The sequence below is a fragment of the Protopterus annectens genome, chromosome 13.part0, assembly GCF_019279795.1.
Source record: "Protopterus annectens isolate FY-2018-M chromosome 13.part0, PAN1.0, whole genome shotgun sequence".
Classification (NCBI taxonomy): Eukaryota; Metazoa; Chordata; order Ceratodontiformes; family Protopteridae; genus Protopterus; species Protopterus annectens.
The window spans coordinates 149,687,806-149,710,427 of NC_056747.1; the positions used below are offsets into that span (position 1 = coordinate 149,687,806).

Consider the following 22,622-nt stretch of genomic DNA (forward strand, 5'->3'; position numbering starts at 1 on the left):
CCACACCTTCTGAAGCAGGGAAGTTCACATATTATTCCCGAATTACCATGATATACATTTCTCTTACAGCCAGTTTTAAACCATTCAGAGCAATTCTCCAGTCACAGAAAATAGATAAATCTCAGGATTTTGTATAGATTGTAATTCTGCAATCCTATGCTGTTAGCACCAATAGCCCTCTCTAATACTCTTCTTGAGGTGTCACATCTACCATTGCAATCAAAGCGCTGTTAATAAACATTTCAAAGTTCTTCTATTCACCAATGTCTGCAACTGTATGAAAACTTTGTTTTGCTTTGTTTATCCTGAATACTGGAAAAATGTGCTAATGTATGTTCTGTTTTTGCTAAAAACATTTTACAAGTAGAGTACAACTATCTGTTATTGAATTTGTTAGGAATTTTTATATAAACTGAGGCACAGATGCCCTCATACATTACATTTTTGCACTTCTGTTGCATTGTTACTCCTCGAGTTGAACTGCAACATTAATATTTCATCAAAACCATAATCATGACAAATCAGTAGTGTGCAAGACTAACATTTTCTACAAAACAGTTGCAGTTACAGAAAATACCATTTACAAATGGATTATTCAAATATGTGGCCAGCTATTATGGTGTCATCTTTTTAGATGCCCAAAGTGAGAGGTTCTTAAACTTGAGATTGTGCTGGTCAAACCATGCCATAATCAAATGAAAAAAATTTCCTCCTATGACTAAAATAAAGAATGTGATGTGCAATGGTGGCTGCTTCTGCTACCTTGTATGACTTAAGTGCATCAGCAATGCTTTCTGCGAGATTTTAAATAGTCAGAAATGTTTTTTTCAGGTGAAATATCAAGACATTTGTCATTTTTCATGCTGCCCACCCACTTTCACAAACAAGATAAAACTGCTCAAAATCAGTAGCGTTGTGAAGAAAGACAGGTGGTAACCATAATAACTAGGTTCACTAATACAGTTTTAGGTTCATAGGTTAGTACTAGGATATCAGCCCTAGAGCCTATACAAGCCTAGCCATAACAATTCCCTGGCTATTTCTTCCCACACTATTTACTTCCCTGGACCCCTGTCTAGCAGGGCGACTGACGTGATCCCCGGGGTGAATTTCCTTTCTCCCATCCAATCGTCAAGGTTCCTTTTGAAGAGGTCACAACAGGCACTCTGCTTGACATGTATGGGCAATCTATTCCAGAGTCTGGGGAGTCTCTGGGTCAGGAACCTATCCCTCCAGCATGTTTTGTTTATTGTGATGACAAGGTTTAGATCCCTGGAGCGTGTGGCTCTGAGGGATTGGGATTTCTTTAAGTGTAGCATGTCCAACAGCTCTGGGTTTGACATGGCCTTGTATGTTAAGCAAAGATCGCCTCTGAGTAGACTATATGCGACAGAGTATAGCTGGAGTTTTTTAAGGCGGTCAGCGTAGGGTATCTGCTTTAGGCCTGTGATTCTTTTAGTGAGGTATTTCTGCGGCCTTTCCAGTTGTTGCAGATGTTTTGAGAGGTACATACCAAACGGGGCAGTGTATTCTATAATGGGTCTAATGAATGAGGAGTACAGTGAGACAATGAACTCCTTTTTTCTGGATGAAAAGCCCTTAGTGATGAGGTGTGCCACATAGGATTTCCTGACTGTTGTGGCGAGGTGGTTATCGAAGGTGAGACCACTGTCCACCTGTGTCCCTAAGTCTCTTATCAAACTTTCGGAGTTTAGTGTACTGCCACCTATATGGTAATTCATAGATACATGTTTTTTCCCCAAAGGGGATAACTATACATTTCTTGGCATTGAGCTTGAGCCCATGGCTCTGGCACCAAGCATCTGTTTCTGTAAGGCCCTTTTGTAGAGTATCCACATCACTTGGGGATTCAATAATGGCTTCCAGTTTGCAGTCATCTGCAAACTTTGTTATCCAGAGTCCCTTAGTGTTGGCTTGTACTTCAGAGAAGTAGATGCCAAACAAGAGCGGTCCCAGGACTGAACCCTGAGGTACTCCACTTGTCTGCAGCTGGATTTGGAGTCTGCTACTTTTACAGTGTGAGTTCTATCAGTAAGCCAGTTAGCAACCCATTGGGTGATGTAGGGATCAATGCCCAGCTTAGTAAGTTTATCTATGATTCCAGAGTGGGGGATGGTGTCAAAGGCCTTGGCAAGGTCTAGATAGGTTGTGTGGACCACCTTACCCTTGTCCATGGCTCTGGAGACTGATTCAAAGAAGTCAATCAAGTTTAAAAGACAAGATCGGCCCTTCACAAACCCAAACTGGGTGGGGTCCAGTGTTTGAAGGTTGCCAATGTCTTTGTTTATAAGTTCCATGATAATACGCTCCATGGCCTTGCAGATAAGGCTAGTCAGACTGATGGGACGGTAGTTTCCAGGATCCAAGGTGGATCCCTCCTTGTGGAGTGGGATAACTGTAGCTGTGCGCCACTCAGTGGGCACGAAACCTGAGGTGAGGCTATGATTAAACATGACACTTAGGTGAGGTGCCAGTTCATATTGCAGTTCATGTAGTACACAGCCTGGGATGTCATCTGGTCCCATGGATGCTGTATTCTTAGCTTTAGAGAGTGTGTTTTTTTACCTGTGTGGCCGTTATTACTGGAAGTTGGCAATCTTCTGGTATTGAGATGGGCTATTTAGGGGGTGAAGTCGGCACAATCGATCTGCCAGGATATTGGCAATATCCTTGGGATCAGTATATTTAATGCCATCTGTTTTAGCTCAGAGCAGATCTGAGCATTGCCATTTAGATTCTTGACATAGTTATAGAATGCCTTGTTGTCTTTGGAATCTTTGGCAATTTTATTTTCGTAACTAGCTTTGGAGGATGTTATGAGGGATCTCAGTTTCTTACTGAGGCTGGTAAGGAAGTTTTTTGCATCCTGGGATTTTCCTCTTTTCTGCAACAGTTTCTTCCTTTTGTTGTAAAGTTTGTTTATGGCAAGGGACCACCAGATTGGCTTCTTTTTTTTGGATGAGAGCATCTTGGTTCTATTTGGAATGGCACGATTTATGCATGAGTGGATGTGCTCGTACAGTGCCTTAGTGTAGGATTCAGCAGTTGAACTTGCAGCTCCCGTCTGCATGGGTGTCGTGAAGTTTGTCACTTCTGACTTGAGTAGCATGAGGTTGGCTTTGGAGAAGTTTTTTTATGTAGGTTTCCTTACTGGGGGGTGGGATGTGGATGTTAAGGGTGATTAGCTTATGGTCAGACGTGACTAACGAGGGGGTGACCATAGGTGTGGAGCATCGATTTCCCATGTTGGTAATGACCAGGTCTAGGATATTGGAGCCCCTGGTGGGACTACGGATTAGTTGATCCAGGGCATTGGAATTTATGAATTCCAAGAACCGTTGGGCAAAGGTGTTGATACATGAGCAGCTTTCACAGTTAATGGCAGGGTAGTTAAAATCACCCAGTATTAGGGTGTTTGGTTCTACCTTAATATATTCCAGTATGTGTAGAAAGGTGTAGTGAGAATCTTTGGGTATGGTGGGGGGATCTGTAGCAAGCTACAATTTGGATTGCAGTCTTACCTAGTATTAGTTGCACCTAGAGAATTTTAGACGCATTGTGTTGGGCAACTAGCCTGGTACTGTGAATATCCTTGGTGAATATTGACACTCCTCCACTTTTAGGTTTTCTCTTAATTTTCCAATAAAGGCAGTAGAAAACAGTTTCACACTGTCTTTTCCTATTTTTATAGCAACTAATGATCTACTTACATCTGCAGAACTGTCTATGCAAGACTGAGGGCAGTACATGACTGGAAGAAAGTACAATTGTGAGTTGTGTAAAATCTTACCATAACAGTAGAAGTCCTTCTCTTCACTGTTGAAGTATTCTTCACCTAAAGGACCTCCTACCAAGGATAGCTCAACATCCAGTCACTATGTTAAAGCCTTTAGTTCTTATAGGCACCATATGTCACCTGCATGATTCCTACGCAAGACATAGGGCATGGAGGTGACATATGGCCGCACAAACTCAGAACTGAAAACCTTAGGAGGAACAGAATACCCTCACAGACAAAGGAGAACATGTGCATCCAGAAGGGAAAAAAAGGAAGAGGAATACCTCAGTCAGAAAGGCAACAGAAATATACGGTAAGAACTAGGACAGAGGGGGTAGGAGGGAGGGACCAAATATTGCCAACAGTGAAAAGGACATCTACTATTATGGTAAGATTTCACACAACTGTACTATGTTCTTTCATATCACTTTTGCAGTATTCTTCACCCAACGTAGAGTACAAGAACTCAAGAGGAAGCATGGGAGGATGAAGGCAGAGAACAGCCTTCTACAAACCCATGAAGGATAGCCCCTTGGCTGGGAAATAACACCCAACTTGTAATGTTTAGTGAAAGTATGAAAACAGGACCAAATGGCAGCCTCAGGAATAGAAATGGTATCTAAACACTTGAAAAAGGTACCAGAGCATGCAGATGACCTAACAGAATGTGCCTTTACAGTCGAGGAAAGGCATCTGCTCTGAATAGAACAAAAAAAAGAAATGGCCTTAGAAATCCGATCTCCTGAGACATAGGCAAACCCAAAGCCCTGGGATGAAAGGAAACAAAAACTGCTCACACTTGCAAATAACTTCAGTTTTGTTCATATATCTGAGCTTTACTCAAATCCAGGGTGTGAAGAACCTTCGCACTTGCAAACTGTGGAAAATGAAAAATGGAAAGGAGACAGACCAATTAAGAAACAACTCATTGATCACTTTGAAGAGAGACCCTGTCTACGAAAAAAAAAAAAAATGAGAAATAGCCATGACAGCCTGATGTTCAGGCACTCTCTTAGAAGTAAGAGCCTAAAGAACAGTCTTCCAAGGAAGACGGAGGCAAGACTGAAAAGTAGCCGGAGTCAGTTTTTAAAGTACAAAACTGAGGTCCCAAGAAGGTGGGAGGCCTGATATGAAGGATGCCTTTAAAAAAACTGCTTGACCACAAACCTAGAGGACAGAAGAGGATTCAAGGGTAGAGGAGCAGAAATTGCTGAAAAGTGAGCTTTAACTGAAGAATATGCCAAATCAGCATGGATCAGATCGCACAAATAAGAGAGAACCAGAGGAACCTCCCACAGATAGGGGATCCTGATGGTTAGAAAGGCACCACAAGAAAACAAACATTTTCCATTTGGTCAATATGATTTCCTGGTAGTGGGTTTCCTGACCTGCTGCAGAATCTAGAGCATGTGCTAAAAAAAAAAAAAAGTGCCTAAAAAGGGATCAAAACATCACCCAGTGTCAGATGAAGAGTGGACAGGTGAGAATGGACAAGAGGCTCCTTGTCTTGTTACCTCATTGGGTGGATCTATGCACACTTGTGAATGTCCCTGGCCAAGTCAGAGAGAAGAGGGAATCAATGCTGTCTAGGCCAAAAGGGAATCACCAGCAAGATTTTGGGAGAGTCCTGTCTGATCATGTGCAGAACTCATGACAAGGGGGGGGGGGGGTGCATACAGAAACATTCCCTCCAAAGGAAAAGGCAGGGTGTCTACTTTCCAAGCCAGAGGACTTGCGACTTGAACAGAACAAAGGAAGCAGTCTATTCAGAGGGGAGGTGAAAATACTCCACTGATGGACAATGCCCAGGAACACATCTCTGTAAAGCATCAATTCAAGAGCCTGTGTTCTCGACCTGCTCAAAATATTTGCCACGAGGCTGTGCTCTGAGGAAATATAAACTGCTTGAACAGGCACCCAAAACCACATAGCTAGATCCCAGACCCAAACAGCTAGTCTGCAAAGATGATAGGACCTTGTGTCCCACTGCTCGCTGACATACCACATCACTGTGTTACTGTCTGTGAAGACTTTGGGAGCCCTGGATGAAACAGGGAATGAAAGGCTTGCAGAGCTAAAAGCACAGCCTCATCTCATTGATGTTGATATGACCTGACCTGTGATGAGGAGACCAGAGATGCTGGACTGTTAGGGAGCCAAAAGAAGCTCCTCACCCCACATAGCAGGCATCTGTGAACAGCTTTAAGAGGGAAGTGGAGCTTGAAAGGGAAGTCCCAAACTGAAAGAGTTGACGAATCTACCACTGCAGTTCAAGCTTGAGACAAGACAAAAGGAACAGGGAACTGCAGGGGTGGCAATGTTGGAGCCAAACTGATTTGAGATACCACTGCAACTTCCTCATAAGGAGCTTGCTGAGAGGAAGCATGGGAATTGGTGAAGGCCATAAATCCCTGAACCTTGAGAAACTCCTTGGCCATGACCAAGGACAGAAGAGGAGGAGACTGGAAGAAGGCCTGCAAGGACAGAACCTTAGGAGCAGGTAAAAATGCCAGTATGGGATTTGTCTGATGCCTGCAACTAAGGAAAACATGATCTTGGGAAGATGTCAGGTCTGACTTCTGTAGTTTTACGGTGAACCCCAGACTGTGTAAAAGACCAATAGTAAACTGGAGATTTGCAACACACTGCTGGGAGGAGGAGCAGATCGTCTAGGTAGTAAAAAATCTGTATGACCCAAAGCCTGCAAAAAGCAATGATAGAAGTGAGGACTAATTAATGCTCTTGGTGCAATAGTGAAGTCAAAGTGCAGAGCAGAGAACTGAAAATGAAAGGAAGAAAAAGAATAAAATGAACCGAAGGAGAATGGGAATGTGAAATTAAGCATCCTTGATATCCAGAGAGACAAGGAAGGCCTGGGGAAGAGCAGGAAGAAACAAGGTTTGAAGGGACAACATCCAAAAAGAACGAATCTTAAGAAAGGTGGTGAGCTGATAAAGATCCAGAATTTGTCTTCATGTACCCTCCTTCTAAAGAATCAAAAATATTCTGGAGTAAAACTCTTTCCTCACCTAGGTGGATGGAACGAGTTGAACAGTGCCCTGATCTGAAATGGACTATAGAACATCTGGAAAAGTAAGTTTTTAGCCTGTCTAAATTTCAAGTGTTATTCTAAGCCTGTTAGTTTTGCTTTAAGAACTTGGGCTTTAGGCCTACCCCTTAGCTCTCCCTGGCCTCTCTCCCTCAGACTCTGACAAATATGGATGGACAATTTCCTACGGTTTCTCCTGCCAGCCTGATTGATATGGGTATCCTGAGACAGTGTAGCAACTGGCTCATGTGCACAGACAACTATCTACTACTACCACCTAGGAACACAATTTGTGAGAGATGCAATTACATAAAGCTATAGTCTATGCTCTCTCCCTCAAGTCAGTATATCTAGCACTGAGAAGGTTGCCAACACAATCAGTACACCTCAAACACCACCCACAACTTCACAACACACACCCACATATGGGGAGGTTCTCAACAAAAACAAACCCAAACAAATGAAATCTCAGAGGCAAAAAGACAAGAACTCCTCAACCCTCCACACATACCATGCATAGTCCACACACCAGTGTCTCGCAACCACTAAGGCCTAACCATAAACCCAACATATTACAGGAGACTCCACTGAGAGACACACATATGTGCCTCTCACCAGGCTAGATAAGGAGAAAGTGATGGTTAGTTGTCAGGTGCCAGAATCCGCCATATCACACACGCACTCAAGTCTCTCAACAACAGGTACTGTTAGGACTCTGTATAGTCCATGTTGGCGTGAACGACTTGAGACATACCTCCCTGGACTATATGAAGAGAGACATGATTGATTTTGCTGAACGTGTGCCCAAGGCAGGTATGTCCCTAGCCTTAAGCAGCATTCTACCATCACCCAGAATGATGCCTCAATACAAACAGAAAATGACTGACTAACAACTGGCTTAGTTTCTGGTGTCATTCTAGGGGGATCCAGTGCCTGACAGCCTGGGAAGATATGATCGACAGACCACAATGCTTTGCTAGAGATGGCCTGCATCTGTCTCACTTGCACTTCTGGCAAACTCCCTTGCCTCCCCCATAGTGCCTTTTTAGGAAAAGTCATGAGGTCAATACTACCAACAAAAAAATCTCAACAAAAAGCAAATTAAAGGTCCTGCTGCTAAACGTTAGGACTAAATATGAAACTGAACTCATTGCAAACATTGTTCACCCTGTAAGATGCTGACATTTATGCAGTCACAGAAACCTGATTCAAAGCTGCGGAGAGCACCCCACCCTTACCTGGTTATTCATCCTATCATACATTCAGAACCCAAAATGTGGGCAGCAAAGCCAAAGGAGGTGGAGTTTCAATATATATTAAAGACATACACACCTCCAGGCTGTTGAAATAGTATGATGCACTGGAGACACTCCAGGTGCAGTTAACCATTGATAAGACTGCTATTCAACTTATAGCTAGCTACAGGCCCCCAAATTTGACTCAAGATGATGACTTCACCTACCTGGACCTGTTCAAATCTATCAAGATTCAACCCTTTAGACTGATCCTGGGTGATTAATTACCCAACCATAGATTGGAAAAACTACTCGTGCCATAACAGAAATGCCCAAAGATTCCTCAATTTTATCCATGCAAATGCCTTGGAACTGCTAGTTGATACCCCCACAAGAGGTGATAATATCTTCGACTTGGTATTACCCAACATGAGTAATGACTGCAGCACCCCTACGGCATCATCCTCCCTGGTAAGATCAGATCATAAAGTGGTCACTTTCAAAATCATCATCTCCCCTGACCCTCCTCTAGCTAGGGTCAAACAAAAAAACTTCTCCAAAGCTGATTACAATCTCCTGAGGGATGGTATAAACTGCTTCATAGCCCCCTCCTCCATTGCAAAAACTGGCACCAATGTCCAAATCTACACCAAAGTACTATACAAGCATTTATACAGATGCATGGAATCAGGCAAACCTGATAGGACAAAGTCATCCTCCGCAAGGAAGAGTAAACCTGTCTTGGTGGACATCTGCAATAAATAAAATATATAACGAAAGGAAAAAATTGTTGTCCAGAACCAAGAAGGAGCAGGTGCCCAATTGGAAGCAATCTTTCCTTAGCCTGAATAAGCAAATAAGAAGACTAGTGAAATTCTCTAAAGCCAACTTCGAGTCCAAATTGCCCACATCTACAAGAGAGAATCATAAGGTCTTCTTCACATATGTCCGCAATCTCAAAGAAAGCACCCAGATCTGTTCAGAAATGGTAGTCAAAGACACCACATACACAACTGCTGTAGATATAGCCAATCTACTGGCTGACAGATTCAGCGAAAACTTCACCCCTCTGCCCCCCCAATGAGTAAATCAGGACAACCCCAGTACCTGCCCCCCCACCCCTTATATCTAGGGAACAGGTCATCACTAGCTTCTCAAAGGCAAGAAATACAGCCTCCATGGGACCCAATAACATCCATGGCTGCATCCTAAATGAACTCAAGCATGAACTTGCAGCACCTTAGGCACCCTATTCAGGAGTACCAGCTTTGTCCCAAGTGGAGGACAGCCACAGTCATCCCTTTACACAAAGGTGGAGCATCCACCAAACCAGGAAATTATAAACCTATCAGCCTAACCAGCTTGATCTGCAAGGCCATTGAACGGATTATCATGGACATTAACATGGACACTGGCAACCTCCAGACACTCGACTCCACACAGTCTGGCTTTGTCAAGGGGAGGTCATGTCTGTTAAATATGGCTGACTTCCTTGTGACAGTCACCAAAGCCATGGACGAGGGGAAGATGGTGCACACCACCCACCTTGACCTGGCCAAAGCCTTCAACACTATTCCTCACTCGGGCATAGTAGATACTCTCTCAACTAGGCATCAATCCATATGTTACCAGATGGGTAGCAAACTGGCTCATTGATAGAACCCACCTAATCAAAATTGGGGAAGCCACCGCAAACAACGGACCTGTAATGAGCGGCATACCCCAGGGCTAGGTCTTGGGGCCTCTTATTCAGGATATACTTCTCGGAGGTGCAGGCCAAAGCCAGTGGGCTATGGCTGACCAAGTTTGCAAATGACTGCAAGCTGGGTGCAGTCATCAATTCCACAAGTGATGTGGACATCAACAGGGTCTCACCCCAACAAATGACTGATGCCAGAAACATGGCCTCAAGCTGAATGCCAAAAAATGCACCATCATCCCCTTTGGCATCCCCACATATCACATTAACAACATCCTAAGTGCACATTAACAACAACATCCTAAGTGCACAATCAATAGTGAGGGATTTGGGCACCCAGTTTGATAGTAACTCTACTTTTGACCACCATGTTGCTTCCGTTGTACAGAAAGCTTTCTACATGGTCCACCTCATACGTAAAGGTATCTCATCCAGAGACAAAGACATCATAAGATCCCTGTTATTCCCTTATAAGGCCAATTATTGAGTACAACACCCCCTTTGGCATGTACCTCACAAAGCACATGCAGCAGCTGGAGAGACCACAGAGGTTCCTCACCAGGAGAATCCAGGACCTCAAACACCTACCCCAACACAGGCTAAAAGCCCTGTCCCTCTACTCAGTTTCATAAGACTCCTCAGAAGTAACCTCTGTCTGGCATACAAAGCAATCTCAGACCCCACCTTGCTGGGACTGCTGCATATCTGCAAGTCAAGCTCCACTCAAGCAACCCGTATGTGTGACCTCAACCTGGTCTGTGATAACAATAGGACTTGTTGGTGGGACAGATTTGTGTCCCAGAGACTCCCCCCATCTGTGGAATAGACCCCATCTCCATGTCAAGCAGGGAATCTCATTATCCTTTTTAAAGCGAAACCTGGCTAACTGGATGGGAAACTGAAAATACACTCCTGGGATTTTGCCTGCGTCTCTGCTGGACAGGGGCTCTGGGTGCTGACTTGTCTAAACATGGGCTAAACATTTGGCTAGGCTTATGAGGGCCCTCAGGGCCAATAGCCTAGTAACCTCTTATGATCAAGGAGGTTGAAGAATGCCTGAAAAGGGAGAAAGGGGATTTCCAAACCAAGAAATATCCCTGATATACAATCGAAAGAACACAAATCTGAGTTGATCCAAAACCAAGTTGGAAGAGAGAGATTAAGGCACGAGAAAAGAGGACCTGGCCAAGGGGAAGGGAAAGCCAAACATCAAAGAGAACCAGGCTTATCCTGAAATTAAGGCTCCTGGGAGGAAAGTCTGTGTAGACTTAGGAGGAACATGCCTAGAACTTTTCTTACCCTTAGAAGTAGGGGCAAGTTTGTCCACCAACAAAGGCAGATATGGAAGGTAGTTCCTTTAAAACTTGGGAGAAGGAGAACCTGGAGGGTCTTAAGTCAGCAGCAGCAATCCCAAAAAGACCTGGCCTTGACGTCATCAGGCAAAGCCTGAAGACGTAGCCAGGAATAACATCTCATCACTGAGCCAAAGGCAGTAACCCTGGAAGAGGTGCCAGCATCATCATAGCAGCATTTTATTGAGCGACAGGCAACTTGAAAAATGGAGCCAAACAGGCAAAGGGCAAAAGCTTTTCCCACAGAATCAGGAAGGTCAGAAACCACCTTAGAAACTTGAGAATGGAAAGCCAAAACATACCTGGTCATACGAGTCTGGTAGTTAATGGCCCTAAAGGACAGGGTGGCCGCAGTGTAAACTTTATTGCCCAACCATTCCCTAGCCCTACTATCCTTATCAGAAGGAAGCAGCTTAGTAGATGGCAACAGAGGACTTGTCAGAAGAAACCAACAGTGAAGCATCGGCAGAAGGGCACTTATAAAGGAATTTGCACTCCTCAGGCACCCTGTATAACTCATTATGTTTCTTTAGCACAGGAGGCTGAGAGTCATGGTACCAGAAGCTACAGAAAAAATACCCAAAAGGGCAGCCAGAAAAAGAGGGAGTGCAGATGGTTTAGGAGACTCCATCTACAGGAGCTCATAGTACCTCTTGAACATCGGAGGCCTGGGAGCAGTCCCACTTAAAATAGTCCATCATATAGGCAATAGTATCCCCAAGGACAACTCTTTCAAGAGGGAGTCTGGACTCTAAGAATCCTCTTCCTACAAACCGTACTCCACAGGGGAAGGAATTTCAGAAGAGGAGGCCAGGAATTCTTCCCCAGAGTCTGAATCCTCATCTGAGGAATCCAATTTCCTAGGCCTGTTAACAGGAGTGGAAGAACTTGGGGGTGCATGAACACAGAACCTCTAAACAGACCATCAAGGCTATCAAAGTATTACATAAACTCCAAGTAAAGTCCTGCCATTCATGTTGGAGATCCTTTACAACAGGGGGAATGTGCTTTGTCTTCTGTTTGTCCTGTGGGATGACAACCTGAAAAGCCCTTGGGGGGGGTCTGACTTTTTTTTGGTCTTCATCTTGGCAGATGGCTGGCCCTCAGGACAGGAGGATTCTGGTATAACACACTCAGCCAACAGCTTAAAGTCTTTGAGTCTCGAGATAGGTGGACAAGGAGGAGAGGTACATAGGGTCTTGTGCACAAACACATGGCAGACAGAGCATTGCCTACGATCTTGGGAAGCACCCAAGCAAAAAAAGAAACTGGTTATGATGGTCTTCAAGAGGAATCTGCCCCCTACACTAACATTCCCTTTCTGGATGACATAGAACACAATACCAGAAAGTAAAAAAGGGAAAACAAAACCCCAGCAGAATACTTATCTGAAAAAGTGGCTTGGTAACCAGCACAACAGAATGGTGTTAAGACCAACATACGACAGTGGTATTCAGACTGAAAGCAAAGAAGTTTTGAGTGTGCATCCATGCATCACCTTTGCACCCTATGCCTTACTGGCTGGACTTTGGGCTACGCTTGGCAGGAGATCCCTTAGGTGAATAGTGCAACAGTGATATGGAAGGACATCTACAGATGTCCATGTAGGTTTTGGAGGCAGTGACATATTTCTCTGCCAAAGTATATGAGATGTTAGGCTTAAAATATATGTGGGCTGGCATTCCCTTCATTTGATTCAAAGGCAAGGAAATAAGAAGTTATGTACTCACCATAACGTTCCATCTGAGTAGGTAAACTTCATTTGTGCATCAACCTATGGGTTATCGGATCCACATCGAATCTGAGCCGGCAGTTTCCAACAGCTAAGATCCGAGCTCCAAGCTCCTTCCCCTTAGCCATAACTCCCTGCCATCCCTTCCTGACCTCAAATTGAGTTGGCCTAAAAGCAAGGCTTGCAATCACCATCTGTCTAGGGTAAATTGGGTCCAATCTACCATGAAGCAGGAATATCAAGAACATCCGAAGAGGACAGGTGGACGGAGGGAGGGACGGTTGCTGACAAATGAAGTTTACCTACTCAGATGGAACGTTATGGTGAGTACATAACTTCTTAATCTGAAGTAGTTAACTTCATTTGTGCATCAACCTATGGGACAGAGTCCCCAGCTACCTGAATCTTGGGAGGCCCTTAAGGAAGGATGTTCCGGAGCACTGCAGAGCCAAAGGATGCTCTCCCTCTGGAAACCAGATCTAACTTATAGTGGTTTATAAATATGTGAGAAGAGGCCCACGTGGCAGCCGAGCAAATGTCATCCAACAAAACTCTAGCTCAAAAGGCAGCAGAGGTAGAAACAGACCGAGTTGAATGGGCATGGACTCCCTGAGGAGCAGGCCTGCCAGAACTCTCATAAGCCAAGAGAATACACTGAGAAATCCACCTGGATAGTGTAACTTTAGAAAGAGCTTTCCCCAAACTGGATTTAGCAAAGGACACAAACAGCTGATCTGAACGTCTATAACTGGCTGTCCTGTGCAAATAAAATCTCAACTGTCTGTGTACATCCAAAGAGTGTAACTTGTATTTGCCTTTATTTTGGTAATTGGGAAAGAAGACTGGCAAATTAATAGACTGGTTATTGTTAGCCTCGGAAGCAATTTTGGGAGGAAAACAGGGACTGGTCCTGAGGAATACCCTATCCTTGTGGAAAAGTCAAGTACGGAGGCTTGGCACAAAGGGCTTGAAGCTCCAAAACCCTTTTCGCTGAAGTAATAGTGACTAGAAAAGCAGTTTTCCAGGATAAGAATTTGACATCTACCGAGGCAGCAGGCTTAAAAGGAGAAGCTGTTAAGGCCTGGAGTACCAGAGATAAGTCCCAAGGAGGGATCACATCCTTCAACCGAGGCCTTAGTAGAAAGGTGCCTTTTAAGAAGGCTTTACACAATCTGGATGAGGTCAAGGGGCCAAGATTACATCCAACGTGGTAATGAGCAATTACCGCCAACTGTACTTTGACTGTGGAAGAGCTAGCACCTTTATCAAATAGTCCCGATAGAAATTCCAGCACATCTGGTAAAGGAGCTGTGAAAGGATCCAGATTCTGATGTTCTGCCCAAATAGAAAAACATTTCCATTTGCTACGACAAACTTTCCTAGTAGACGGCTTGTGAGCCACCACTAGGATCGCTTTGACCGGGGAAGAGATACCGGGAGTCCGAACTAACAGTGGAACTGGATCAACCAAACTGTGAGCTTGAGGTTGTCCAGGTTCGGGGTTGGTAAACCCAAGGGGTGAGATATCAGATCTGGGGCAGGATCTAGAACCCAAGGAGGATTCACTAGATGAGACCACAGATAAGGGAACCATGCCCGATGAGGCCAGAATGGGGCAATGAGGATTATCGCGCTCCCCAACCGTCTGGCTTTCTGCAGAAATTTCAGCATCAGGGGAAGAGGTGGGTGAGCATAAAGTAGACTGGGAGGCCAAGCATGCACCAGAGCGCCTCTTGGTGATTCCCCGGGTGGGAGAATTAGAGCGAAGTAGGTGTTGCACTTTGTGTTTGAAGGAGAAGCGAAAAGATCGCAACAAGGTTGACCCCATTTGGAGAAGATCTGCTTCGCTACTTCACTACAGCGAGGATGGTGCGACTCAATTTGTCCGCTAGGATGTTGGACCGGGTCGTAATGTGCGTCACTACAATAAAGTGGTTGGTGGAAATCACCCATTCCCAAACTCTCATGGCCTCTCGACAAAGTGGATAGGTTCATAGGTTTATACTAGGCTATCTGCCCTAAGGCATTTATAAGCCTAGCCCAAATTATTGTGGCTTACGCCACCCCTTATATGAAAAAATACTGTGCCCATTAGTTTGTTGTGCCTCTGTCCAGCAGTGACACAGAGATGATTCCTGGGGTAAACCTACGATCTCCCATCCACAGGTCTAGATTTCTCTTGAACAGAGTCAGCGAGGTGCTCTGCCTCACATGGACCGGGATTTTATTCCACAGCATAGGGAGTCTGAGTGATAAATCTATCCCTCCAGCAAGTCCTATTTATATCCGTGCTAAGGTTTAAGTCGCTTGCTCTAGTGGTTTTGATGGATTTGGATTTTTTGAGGTGGAGCATGTCCATTAATTCCGGGTTGGACATGGCCTTGTATGTCAGGCACATGTCACCTCTGAGCAGACGGTATGCGACTGAATAGAGCTGGAGTTTCTTCAATCTGGCAGCATATGACAGATTTTGGAGTCCTTTATCCTTTTGGTGAGGAACTTTGGGGTCTCTCCAATTGCTGCAGATGTCGGGTGAGATACATCCCGAATGGGGCATTGTACTCGATCATTGGTCTGATAAGTGAAGAGTACAGGGGAACAATGACCTCACTAGATCTGGATGTGAATCCTTCATGATCAGGTGGGCAATGTAGAAGGTCTTTCTAACCACTTTAGCAATGTGAGTGTCAAAGAAAGGCCACTGTCAACCTGGGTCCCCAGGTCCCTGATAACCTCTTCTGTGCTTAGTGGATTGCCACCTATATGGTAGCTTGGGGTTACCTTGTTTTTCCCGAAGGGTATGACTATACATTTTTGGCGTTTAACTTCAGGCCATGGCTCTGGCACCAGCTATCTGTTTCCGTGAGTCCCTTCTGAAGGATATCCGTGTCCGATGCACTTTCCACTATGGTGCCCAGTTTGCAGTCGTCTGCAAACTTTGTCAGCCAAAGTCCTCCCATGTTGGCCTGTACTTCTGAGAAGTAGATGCCAAACAATAGGGGGGCCAAGGACCGAGCCCTGTGGGACACCACTTGTGACCGGCTTGGAGTCTGACACAGCGCCAGCAACTCTAACCCTGTGGGTTCTGTCCTTAAGCCAGTTTGCAACCCATCTTGTGACATATGGGTTTACATTTAAGCTGGTAAGTTTTTCTACAATACCCGAGTGGGGTATTGTGTCGAAAGCCTTTGCAAGGTCAAGGTAGGCTGTATGGACTGCCTTTCCCGCATCAATGGCCTTGGTGACTGTTTCGAAGAAGTCAACCAAGTTCAAAAGGCATGATCTTCCCTTGACAAAGCCAAAAGTACAGTTTTGTACCTACCATAAATGTAGATGTTCGAAAATCCACATTGCTGCAGTCCTAACACTTGGGTAGTCCGCTGTCCCAGTCGGCCCGAATACCAAAGTATATGGCTGACGTCGGTCAAGGCGCATTAGTCTGACGTCAGGACGTCAGGGTACAAATGCGCATGACCGACGTCATATCCTCAGTCTTTTCTTGCCCCAGATGTCAGAAGACCCCAAAAAGATAAGGCTAAAACCAAAAAACACCACACACTCCTGCACCAAATATATATACAATATATACAAATTTACAAGAGTATAACCCATCCACACAACCACCCCTAAACACAGAGGGGAAGGAGGGAGGGTAAATTGGACTGCAGCAATGTGGATCTTCGAACATCTACATTTATGGTAGGTACAAAACTGTACTATGTTCTTCATACCACATTGCTGCAGTCCTAACACTTGGGTAGAATCCCAAAGCAGAGGTAAGGGAGGCTGGCAAATCATAAGGAAACAGGAGCTGACAACATGCCCTGAAAAATAGCCGTGGCAAAACCAGCCCTAGATTTAGAGTAGAGAGGAAGGTGGTAATGCTTAGAGAAAGTATGCACTGAACTCCAAGTAGCTGCCTCCAAAATATCCTTAGTTGCCACCCCCCTTAGAAATGCTGTTGAAGTGGCAGTAGCCCTAGTGGAATGAGGCCTAATCCCAGCTGGAATCTCCTTGCCATGATGGGAATAACAAAATGCAATGCAAAACCCAATCCACTTAGAAATAGTTTGTTTTGACACAGGCTTGCCCTGAGAACTCAAAGCAAAAGAAACAAACAACTGCTGAGACTGCCTAAAATCCTTAGTCCTGCTTAAATAATAACGCAACTGCCTGTGTACATCTAAAGTGTGCAAAATCTTTTCCCCCTTATTTTGGGGATCTGCATAAAAAGTAGGCAAATGAATAGTTTGGTTTAAAGCCACACTAGAAACCACTTTAGGCATAAAGGAAGGATTAGTGCGTAAAGATACCCTATCCTTATGAAAAATCAGGAAAGGCTCAACCGCCATAAGGGCCTGCAATTCAGACACCCTTCTTGCAGAGGTAATGGCTAACAAAAAAGCAGTCTTCCATGACAAATATTTCAATTCAGCAGTAGCTGCAGGCTCAAAAGGTTGTAGAGTGAGTTTCTCCAACACAAAATTGAGGTCCCAAGCAGGAGTAGGAGCTCTACGTGGGGGTCTTATATTCTTTGCCCCTCTAAGAAATTGCTTGAACAAAGGATGAGAAAACAATGGTGGGTCACAATCATAGTGAGCTGAAATTGCTGCAGCATGAATCTTAATGGAAGAGAAAGACAAACCTTTGTCCAATAACTCAGTAAGATATTGAAGAGCCACACTCAAATTTGGCTCAGAAACATCCAAATCCTTTGCTGCACACCAAAATAAAAATCTCTTCCATATTCCTGCGTACACTTTCCTTGTACTAGGTCTTCTGGCTTCCATAATCACATTCAAAACTTGTTGAGGAAGCTGAGACCTGCTATGGTTCAAAACAGAATATGCCAGGCTGTTAGATGAAGAGAGTGAAGCTTGACATTGAGTAGATGCCCGTCCTTCTGAGACAATAGGTGTGGAATCAAAGGTAAGGGCCATGGAGGCTTCCTTACCAGACTCCTCAGCAATGGGTACCAGTGCTGCCGAGGCCAATCTGGAGCTATTAAAATCATCCTTGGCTTGTCTTGTCTGACCTTTAGGAGTACCTTTGGGAGGAGAGGCAGAGGTGGAAAGGCATACACATGAAGATTTTTCCAACTGAAAGAAAGAGCATCCACTTTCCAGGCTGTCTGATGAAACCTTTTCGTGCAAAACTTTGGCAGCTGGTGGTTTAGTGGAGAAGCGAACAGATCTATGTCTGGAGTTCCCCATGACACTGTCAATGTCTGAAATACATGAAGATCCAGTTTCCACTCGTGGGGATCCATGATTTGCCTGCTTAACACATCTGCTAAGGAGTTCTGTGCTCCTGGCAGAAACCTTGCTTGAAGATTCAGCTGCAAGCTTAAGCAGTCTCCCACAAAATCATTGCTTGCCTGCATAGAGGATAAGAATGTGTTCCCCCTTGTTTGTTGATGTACCACATGACAGTTGTGTTGTCTGTTAGAATCAACACCTGCCCTGGAAGAAGTAAATCCTTGAAAGCCAGTAATGCAAACTGGACTGCTAACATCTCCTTCATGTTGATATGTAGATGCTGCAGTCTGGCAGGCCACTTGTCTTGTATCCACTTTCCATTCAGATGAGCTCCCCAAGCTGTGTCTGAGGCATCTGTCGTAAGAATCTGACTCGCCTCTGGCCGGGTCACAGAGTCCCTTGTTTAGGTGACATTCCTGAGCCCACCACAAAAATTCCTTTTGAATGCAAGGTATTATTTGAATGACAGTGTCCAAATCCTGGCAGTGCTGTGTCCATACATTTTTGAGATACCATTGTAGCTTCCTCATATGCAGTTTGGCATTGGGAAGTACCAGAATACAAGATGCCATGAACCCTAAGGCTTGAAGGACTGTCCTTGCAGTCATTCCGGACTGATGAGATAGTTGATGGAAGTAAAGAGAAAGATTCTTTTGTTTGTCAGGGGTTAAAAAGGCCATCTGGGTTGCTGTATTCAGTCTCACACCCAGAAAGCACATGTCTTGAGAGGGTACTAGACTGGACTTTATTTCGTTCACAGAATACCCTAGGCATCTTAGCACTGCTATCACATATTCCAAATGCTGAAGAAGCACGTCCCTTCCTTGAGCCAGAATCAGGCAATCGTCCAAATAAGGATAGATTTGTATTCCTTTTAGCCTGAAGAAAGCTATCACTGGAGCCAGAACCTTTGTGAATACTCTGGCTGCAGTAGATAAGCCAAAGGCCAATGCAGAGAACTGATAATGAGAATTCCCAGCTCGAAACGCAGATACTTCCTGCAAATTAGTCTGATAGGAACATGAAGGTAAGCTTCCTTGAGATCCAAAGTTACCATCCAGTGATCTTTGCCCAGCAGGGGTAAAAGCTGTTGTAACGTCAACATTTTGAACTTGGGAATGTCCAGATAAGTGTTGAGGATAGACAGATCCAAAATTGGTCTCCACGTGTTCCCCTTTTTGGTACTAGGAACAGGCGAGAATAAAATCCTAGGCCCCTTTCTGGCACAGGAACCGGCTGAATGGCCCCTATTTGGAGCAACAGAGAAATTTGCTTGTGAGCCTCTTTCCTTTGTTGAGGAGGAATGTCTGGCATGCCTTTGAAAGGAGGCAAGGTATGGAAATAAAACCTGTAACCGTGGTGAATGATATCCAATACCCATCTGTCTTGGGTAATTAAACTCCAGTTTTCTTTGAAAAGTGCCAACCTTCCTCCCAAAGGTGCTGCCAGACGAGAAGATTCTGGCAGCTGAAAAGGCAGGTCATTGGGTCTGTTTACGAAAGGACTGACCCCTGCCCTCACCAGAAGACTGAGCAGGTGAACTCCCTGTTCTAGGCCTAAAAGAACCTTGAGCTCTGCCTCTACCACGTCTAGACCTACCCCTAGACTGGGAATCATAAGCAGGATATGTCCACCCCTTGGTAGGCCAATTTCTACTAAACTTGGAGGCTGAACCTGCAAAAAATCTTTAACAGTCTGCATAGACTTAGCCTTGTCTTCCATTTTCTTTAGAACTGCTTCCACAGGCGAACCAAACAACACTTCAGATTGTAAAGGAGCATCTAAAATCCTTGTTTTCACATGCTCAGCTAAATTCTGATCCCTCAACCAGGCGTGCCTGCGAAGAACCGAACCAGTGGCAGCCACCCTCGAAGAGGCCTGCACAGCATCAAAACCACATTGCAAAGAATGCTTACCCACCTGTTCAGAAACATGAACTAAATCCTGCAACTCTTTACACTCAATACCTTCCGCCAAAGCATCTACCTTAGACTTTAATTGTGAAAGGAGATAATTTTGGTATTTCAACATGTGAAACTGGCAATTCAAAGCTCTCATGGCCAAAGTGGAAGAAGTATACACTTTCTTTCCCCATCTATCCAAAGCCCTTGCCTCTTTATCTGGAGGAACAGGATTTTTAACAACAGAAGCCTTAACACCTTTAGGCCCCTGTGAAACAGTTTCTGGGTCTGCCCTAGGACTCTTAAAAGATACTTATGAGCTTCAGGCACCCTATAATATCTATCCGGTTTAACTGGAGCAGGAGGCAAAGAGTCAGGGTTCAGAGAAGCCTCTGCAAAACATCCTCCACCACATCTAGAACAGGAGGTATAGCTAAAGGCCTATGCTGGGGTAGAAACAAAAATTCCCTAAGCCTTTTCCTGGAATCAGAGAAATCCTGACCTTCCCATTTAAAATGCTCCCTCATGGAATGAAGAGTCTCTGAAAATGAAAAATCCTCAGGAGGAGAAGCAGAAGGAGTAGAATCATCTACATCAGAATCAGAGTAAGGGGAATACTCCTGCAAGTCTTCAGCCGAAGACTCAGAAGCATCCGAACACTGCTCAAAACTCCCAAACTCAGGTTCCACCCTAGGCCTCTTATCAGGAGGGGGCATAGAACCTCTAATCATTGTAATCAAATCTTCTGCCATCTTAAGCATATGCTTCTTAGGTACAGACCCTGAAGAAGTAGGGGTAACACCTGAAACAAAACCTGGCCTGCCCCTGGGAGAAGCCTTGGAAACAGCAGGGGAGGGCCTAACCACCTTAGGAAGGGAGGGAAGAACAGCTACCTGAGAAGCCCCTTCCGCCTGGCCTACCTCCTGAGAGGTCACATCTTGCAGTAATAAAGTCTCTCCCTGGGATTCCAAAGAAATTTCTGGCTGAACCCCTGGCTCCACCGAGCCCTCTAAAGAACAGACGACCGGTACGGACGGTTCTTCCAGCCTAGGCTTTGCTGTTTTGTCCTTGCGCTTTTTTGACGAAGCAGGCGTCGGAGCATCCGACGGCATTTTATAATTACACCGCTTCCCAAAAACTAACCTGGCACAATCTAATCTTCTCTTTATAGTGCGTTTGTTAAATCTAGCACAAGAGCGACAGCCAACCACGTCGTGCTCAGGCCCTAAGCAAGGTATACACAAGGTATGGTAATCCCTATGAGGTATCTGTTTCCCACAAGAAATACAGTTATTCACTTTTTCTGACATCCGGTAAAATACTGAGGCAAGAAAAAACCAAAATATTCTAACGGGTACTTAGCCAACTTGATTCGGTCTGAAACTCCGACTTCGGAAAATCTCAGAACGCCAACCTGCACTTGCAAAACTGCTTCTGCATCGGACCATGCGGCAAAAAAGACTGAGGATATGACGTCGGTCATGCGCATTTGTACCCTGACGTCCTGACGTCAGACTAATGCGCCTTGACTGACGTCAGCCATATACTTTGGTATTCGGGCCGACTGGGACAGCGGACTACCCAAGTGTTAGGACTGCAGCAATGTGGTATGAAGAACATCTGGGTCGGGTCCAATGTCTGCAAGTCCCCTATATCTTTGTTTATGAGCTCCATTATGATCCTCTCCATAGCTTTGCAGACTAGACTTGTTAAGCTTATGGGGCGGTAATTACCAGGGTCCGTAGAGGCACCACCTTTGTGGAGTGGGACCACAGTTGCCGTACGCCACTCCTTGGGCACGTATCCTGTGGTAAGGCTGAGATTAAACAGCTGCCTTATGTGCGGGTTTAATTCCTCATTTAGCTCGTGTAGCACACAGCCGGGGACACCATCCGGTCCCATTGATGCTGTGTTTTTAGCTTTAGAGGAAGCAGCTTTCACCTGCAATTTTGAGAGATCCGGGAGGCTACACGCGGTGGGGATAGTTATCTCTCCTTTAGGGGAGAGGGGTGAAGTTTGCACTGAACCTGTCTGCCAGTATGTTGGCAATGTCTGTGGGTTCAGTGATTTTGTATCATTTTGGACTAATTCTGAGCATATCTGGGAGTTTCCACCCAGGTTCCTAACATAGCTGAAAAAGGCCTTATGATTGTCCTTTGAATCCATGGCAATTTTTCTCTCAAAATTGGCCTTAGTTGATTTTATGAGTGCTCGTATTTTTTACTAATAATGATCAGGGTGACTTCCTTTTATGGATTTTGTTCTATCATGTAATAGCTTTCTCCTCTTATTGTAAAGTTTGTTAATGGCTGGGGTCCACCAGACTGGACGTTTGCCCTTTGTGGAAAGAGTCTTGGTTTTATTTGGGATTGCCTGATCCATGCAGTCCTGGAGGTGTTCATAGAAGGCATTTGTAAGGGCTTCCAGCTTGGGTTGTGGTTTCCTCTGGCTCAGGGGCCTTGAAGGATACCACACCAGTCTTGAGTAGTGTGAAGTTTGCTTTAGAAGTTCTTCACTATGGTCTTTTTGCTTGGGGTGGGGGATGTGGATTTCCAGTGAGATTAGTTTATGATCAGATCTCACCAATGAGGGATATA

The 22,622-nt window shown here is 44.8% G+C and overlaps 1 protein-coding gene across 1 annotated transcript in view; it reads right to left on the minus strand.

Annotated features, from left to right (window-relative positions):
• Positions 1-22,622, minus strand: part of AP1M1 (adaptor related protein complex 1 subunit mu 1) — a gene marked incomplete in the record, with an annotated part of 1,516,013 nt that overhangs the window by 939,237 nt on the left and 554,154 nt on the right.